Source organism: Maylandia zebra, linkage group LG4 (genome assembly GCF_041146795.1).
Source record: "Maylandia zebra isolate NMK-2024a linkage group LG4, Mzebra_GT3a, whole genome shotgun sequence".
Lineage (NCBI taxonomy): Eukaryota > Metazoa > Chordata > Actinopteri > Cichliformes > Cichlidae > Maylandia > Maylandia zebra.
In genome coordinates, this window is record NC_135170.1 from 30,527,864 (window position 1) to 30,535,219 (window position 7,356).

The following is a 7,356-nucleotide window of genomic DNA, read 5'->3' on the forward strand; positions in this document are numbered from 1 at the left end:
AGCTGCATCCATTAGTAACTTACATATTCTCGCCCCTTCTTAGGTACTTACATGTCACATGTAATGCTTTCTTTTCTTTATTGTAAAAAGAAAAAAAGGTTTGTGGTAATCTCTGTTTTATTTTCACGCATTTGTCAAATGTGCAACCTCTGGTGTTGAGAAAGAATAGCTCCGCACTTTAATAATCTCAACCAAGAACTTCCCTCAAGGCATTCCTAAGAAATCATGTTCAACAGGAAGGCACAGACAAACAGCCGACCTAAAAAACACGTTGCCTCCAGTCATCGCTGTTGTTGCCACTGAGGCATGAGAATGAGTAATTTACAACAGATACATCAGCGTGGCCTTATAATGAGGAAATAAAACAAATATAGTGACCCAAGGTGTTTTATTTTTGTATTCTTGATTTTGTTTTTATATCACATATCGACCAAAGTCAATAATAACAGTGATCTAGCCTCTGTTTGTTTGTTAAGAAATTATATGCATAATTAAACATTTAATTAAAAGTATTGCTTTTGCAAAGATAACCACTGTCATAATTTAAGCTGAATAATATTACAGCTGCAGAAGGCTGTGAGATACAATTTAACTGCTATATGAATCTCGGTGTTGATGGGACTATTCTTGGAGGTAGATGCAGATGCACTTTACCTAGAAACTCTCTGCTCTGTATATTATGCTGCACTATGTCACATAGATTGACGAGGTGGTTGCTGCTGTGGTGTTGCAGTTAGTCGGCAGTCAGCCAAGCTCTTAAAAACTGGGATTTGGTTTGCTGGTGCTAAATCTGGCTTTGCCAAACCTTAATCTCGGGCACTGGGTCACTTGAACAGGCTGTGGCGAGTATACAGGAGGAACAAATCAGATGCACATCCTTGATGATTTCCATGTAAAGATTAAACATGTGTGTAGAATCCTGATCCTTAATAGCAATGCCACGTACATGGCTGGAACTTAACTAATCTGAGAGTGAAATAAAATTTAAATATACGGTCTGGCCCAATAATATATGTGTATATAAACCGTAATTCACAGAAGGTTGGGCCATGTGCTATTAAGAATAAAATGTGGATTTATGAAATTTACAATCATTTAATTCAGTGTTTATCTACATTTTACACCTTTTAAACCTGTGTTTGTATGTTATTGGTGCTTACAAATGTTTACAACCATTTTATTATGGAGCAGTGTCTCCATTTGGTTGCCTTCATTGTCAGTTATGGTAATAAAGATGATTTACTTTTAAGTCGTGCAAAATAATCTTTTAATACGTTTGATTACTTTGTTGCATTAATGAGAATTTAGGTGCTTAGAGGCTGAGTAACATGGGTCAATTACATTGATTGCTCAAGTCATGGATTTTGTCTTTTGGCTTCATCGTCTTCTGTTACTTGCAGCAGTTGAGACTGATGTGTTTTGTCAGAGCTTTTGGGACAATTGATTGAAATTAGCAGTCTTCACACAACGTCACTTTAGTCTGCGAAGCAGCAAAACAACTTAATATTGCTGTAATGGTCTATTTGATTCACCTTTTATTGTTTATTTTTTTTATTTTTTATTTTCACTTGCTAGATATGGGACAGACTTGAATCAGGAAAAGAAAAGGGAGAAAGGAAGAGGGGGAAAAAAACAGTGGAGAAGAGGGACGGGGATAAAGGGCAAAAAAACAAAACCCAACTAAATAAGCAGACAGAAAAAAATAGATATATCAATCACCTGGATCACCTGTTGAGAAAGAAAAAAGAAAACAAGCAGAAGAAAACGAGAGCAATACAATAAACAACATCACGATGATACATGGGAATATAACAGTAAATACTAAATATTAAACATTATTGTGCAGCACGTAATATTGACACCGCACAGTGTGCTTTGAGGTAGGAGCCAAAAAGGGTGTAGTTTGTGTGTGTGAGTACCCGTGTGTACACCTGTGAGCATGGACGCGCTTGTATTTAAAAGGTTCCTTCATTTCAAATTTTCCACCACTTTTTGAACACAGCCATGGAACTATATACTCTGGTGCTTCTCATCTGTGTAGGAATGCTTTGTATTTTACAGCCATTACCAGCTTGCCAAATCCTGGCCGAGTCTGCTGCAGCACATCCCATCAGCCCACAGGCTCAGCTGACTGATCGATAGACCACTTAGCGGCCGTGAGCTACACATCCCAGTCATTTGACCTGCTGGAGCTGTGGGAATGGGCACGCAATTCAATAAGCATCGAGCCACTGAAACAACTGAACTGGACCGCCAACTTGAGGAACTTCCTCCTCCCGGATAGATCCACATACATCTGCTCTGACTGCAGAGTAGGTGCGTGAAAGCTATCGTCACACACTCATGGTGAGATCAAGATGTGGATTAACATGGAGCTATTGATTCCTTCTTGTTGCATATAAAGAAATAGTTGAATTAACTGAAAGCTTATCCCTTGTATATTTCAGGTTCTGGACTCACCTTAAATGTGAGTCTGTGAATATATCGTTTTAGGATCAAGAATATTTCTGATATATGTATAATACAGTTTTAGTGCAGAGATACATTTAACATTGCAATGAATCTATTCAGCTTCAAAACTCAAAAACATAAAGAGCTGATTCAATCTAATCTAACTTGAGATCACCACCTTCTGCAGCTTTGTCGAATTTTAAGAACAAAATAAGCAACAAAGTGTAGCAGCGTTGTGGTTTTGTGGTATTCCTCACAGATGACCTTTAAGGTCATCCAGTCCCCTTACAGTAAATGATCCTTTTCATTCGGTCCTTTTGAAAATGAAGGTATTTTATATCAGTTAATAAAAAGACTGACATTTTGAGGTTGCACACTTTTCCAAAGACCGCACAGAGCATCAGATAAAATGAGCCGCTCTTTCTTTCGTTTACGGCCAGTTATTCTGTCAGATTCTCAAAGCCCTTAAGTTCAGCTATTTAACATGAAAAAATAATGATGAAAGTTTATTTTCAAGTTCATAAAATATGCAAAACCTGTCTTCTGTGTATAATATATCGCATGAGCAATGCAATTCTAGGACTTCACGCTGAAACAATAGTGGAACTGCAACATATGAAGCAGATGATTGTTTGCAAACACTAAAATTTACACTGCACCATTGCCAACAAACCAGTCTAATAAATTCCTGCCAGGAGGCCCACAAAGGAAGCTGAAGCCACCTGCTCTACCATTTTATCCATTTTATCATTGTGAATGAGCAGAAATCAGTCGCTTTCTGTCTTCTCCCCTCCTGTCTCCCTTTCCCTTCTCCTTCTTTCTCTATCGGGTCACACAGAAGGTTGTAATTCACTTTCACTAATGCCGTTCGGCAGCAGCCTGTGAAGGACATGAAATTGTGGAACATTTCCCAGCAACGTTGTGTGTCTGGCATTAAGCTGCCAAAGTATATAAATAAATGAAAATAAAAGAACTGCAGTCTTCCTCTGCCTCGCTTTTTGATAGAATTATAACTTTTGATAAAGGGGTCCCTTAACTTGAGCTCAACATTTTTTTTTTTTTTTTTTAAATGTGAAAAGAAGTTATTATTATTTTGATTCAGCTTACACCCCTCCCTTTACATGTTATATCACCTGTTTCTGGGGCAAATTTAGTGGACGTTGTGCACACAGTAGTGATTGTATACAGTGAGTAATAGTTGTTTTGTTTTTTCATTTCTGTGTTTTGCAAGTTGTGGTTGCTGGTTTGAATTTCTTTGCGGATTTTTTGAATCATTTTCTGGTCAGAAGAAAGCATACTTAAACAAATTTCAAATGCAGGTGGTGGAGCATGCTGCTACACCCGTCAGCTACTCTGTCTGCTGCGTCTAACCATGCATCATCATCATCATCAAGTAAAATATGATCAAGCAAGATAAAGTGTTCCAAAATTATTGCTTTAGCCTTGTTTCTTATAAGTTCCCTCTGACAAAGTGGTCAAATAATCTAATTTGTTATCCTTTCATCTTGCCCTCGGTATCTCAGGCTTTGGAGAAGGGCTCGGCCTGAGTGCCAGCAGATAATGTACGAAGGGCCAGACAGACAATCAAATTGACGAGTCCTGGAGGAAGAGAGAATGGTGAGAAAGTTGTGGCGCCGGGCAGACGTTAGTCTGAAAGGACGTTAAGCCTTCTTCTAGATGGCTCTTCTAAGCAGCAGAGATCTGACTGAAGGGAGAACAGTAAATATGCATATCTTCTTCCTCATTAATCACCTGCCACTTATAAGCCAAGTGCAGACTAAACTAACCTTTTAAAATCCACACGCCGGACGATAACATTATGACAAAATTGATTTTTTTTTCTTATCCTTAAAATTAATCAGTGTTTGAATGTTTAGCTTTTAGTGTAAGATAAATTAGGACATTTTTAAAAAGTATCTAGTACACAGTCATATTGTGACATCCCTATCCCTGACGCTTTTATCTCTGGTGTTTTGGGAATGGTTCTGATTGAAACTGCAGTTCAAATAGGAATTAAGTATGTTTTTCTGCTTGTTTGATAAAGTCATTTCTCAGTTTCATTGTTTACTTACTTTATTCAATTTGGGTTTTTTTTCTATTAGTGCAGTAATAGAATATATTTCACCTCCATTCTAATTTAATTCACTTCAATTTTCAGATTTTCTCCATATAATTAAATGAACTTTGCTTAATGTAAACTGTAGACATTTGTCAGATTTTGTCAACGTCAACTGAACGTTGGTACATTTTTGGCTCTTGAAACTGCTGTATTTTATTTTGAAATGATACGTTTTGTTTGTTATGCCTATCCTGTGGTACTAATTATTAATACATGAATTAATTCAACAGAATATCTAAAATTGGAAGAGGAATGCAATACATTTTCAGGATATTATAAAGCAAATGACTCAGTTTTCTGAAACTGAAGTCACTACCTCCATTAAACCAACATGGAACATCCAAAATCGCAGTTTCTTGAATGGTCACTTGAGGCAATGAAAGAAAGTCAGTCTCTGCCATTTATTTATATGGGATACACTGTCATTCGAACTGCAACATAAGATGGGGAACTCCCCATCTCACCCCTTAGTCAGTGACACAGCCTTGGCCAATCGTGTGACCAGCTCCACCCTGCAAAGGTGCCAGCTGTTACAGCTGTGCAGTAAATTTCACTGTCTGATTGTTCTCTTCAGTTTTTTTTTAACTTCATTGGGCCTGTTGTTTTTATTTATCTGGTTGTTTGTGCATCATGCAGCTCTTGGTGGGAGGTAGTGGTGCAGAGATGAGTCATGCTCAATTTAGACTCAATTTTTAACAACTATGCGTAATAATCTACTGCTGCTTTAGCTTTTTGGTTCCTGCAGTCTGCTCTAAGTGTTACATAAGGCTGAGTTCTCATAGATTAAAACAAAGCAAGGCAAATCTGTGAGGAAACAATGAGAAACTCTCATGTACCAACTGTTTTGTTGGGTGGCTTTTTTCGAATAATTAAAAAATTACTACTAAATTACTTTCCTGATACTGATAGCGGTTTAATCGTGTGAAACTTTAGCTGTATAGGAGATGCTAACACTTTCTGTCTTTCGAGACACTTATAGCACTCATATAAAAGTATGTTTTACATCTTATGTTGCTCATAGCTTTGCTGCTGCCAAAAATGTAGCTTCTCATACGCTACTTGGCAGTTGTGCTGTTTAAACCAGTTACTCTCGTAGTTCAGTTAAGTTTAATTTCTTATAATGTCTTCCATCATCTTTCAAAAGGTTAGAATTTCTATTTTTATGGATATTTCCTGTTACCAGAATGTATTTAGACAGGTTTTTACTATGGACAGGAATTTGCTATAAAAGAAATTACACCTGTTAGTACCCACTGTTAAATGATTATCATAATTATATTCACATCACTTTCATTTTTTCCACTTGAATTCACAACATCACTTGCCTGTTGTTGTTGTGATTAAAAACACACAAAACCACATATTTGTTTGAAAATGTGTTTTATATTTCTGACAATGTTTCCAAATATTTAGAAGTGATTCATAGCAGTTTCCCAAACTCTTTGTTAATTTTTAAAAATCGAATTTCATTTCATTTCATTATTCATTCTTCTCGCATGATGAGAAACTCGATGACAGAACACGTTAACACAGTAATATGGGTGGCTCTTGGTGCTTTTTAAAAAATAAGTAAATACAATCTGTGCCCCAGCACAGTCTCAAAAGCATGAAGGAGATTTTAGGAGACAAGCAGTTACTCTAGGAAAGCTGGACAAGGCTGTAGAGATTCCTTTACCCCTCAGCAGGACTGATATCCTCTCCTTTGTGCACAGAGGATCAGAATGAGCATTGCCAAGCTCTATAAAATGACCTCCAGAACGAGACTGGTGTGAATGTTTCTGACCAAATAATCAGAAAAAGATCTTGTGAGGCTGACCTGAAGGCCTGATGTGGTCTAGTGGGCCCTGTGTTCACTGCCCGGCACTGTGGAGCCAAATTTGGCATTTACTATAGAATACCAGAACTCGGCAGGTCCACCAATGGCACCCTGTGAGAGCAGCTTCAACCTGAGCACATGTGACAGACATAAAAGTATCTGGAGAAGCTGTAGAGAACATTATGCTGCCTGTAACATCATTCAGCATGATCAGTTTGCTGATGGTCTGGGGAGGCATACCCATGGAGGAATGCACTGACCTCTGCAGATCAGGCAATGGCACCCTGACCACTATCAGGATGAAATCCTTGGACCCATTGTCAGACCCTACGCTGGTGCAGTGGGTTCTGGGTTCCTCTTGGTGCACGAGAACCTCATGTAGCAAGTGTACGCAGGCAATTCCTGGAGGATGTAGAAAGTGATAATACTGACTGCCCTCCACACTTGCCTTACCTAAATCCAATGCAACATATCTGGAGCTTTATATTTTGGTCTAATCAGTGCTGCCAGGTTGTACCTCAGACTGAACAGGAGCTCACTGATACCCTGGTCCACCTCTGGCGTTTATACAAGCACAGTGGGGCCTTGTAGGAGCTTTGTAGGTTCATCATTTTCATTTCTATCAAATCCTAACACATTATCCAATCCATATCAGTACTGATATCCAGCTTGATTTTTTCCCCCTTGAGATGTGGCGTGTTTTCAAAGTGCTCCTTTACTTTTTTGGAGCAGTCTATATCAGAAGAGACTGGAAAAACATCTTCAGCTTCAAAATTCTGGTTGCATCTGGACACAGCATGGAATAAATTCTCACACAGTTTCCTGCATGTGTTCTATTATCTGATGACAGCTCCATCCCTTTGGTCCCGTTGGAGCAGGCTGAACACAGAAACCCAGTTTATGGCCTATTTGTGAGGTCAGGGGACAGCTTAGCCCTCCTGCCCCTCCTCTCACTGCAGAGCCGACCCTT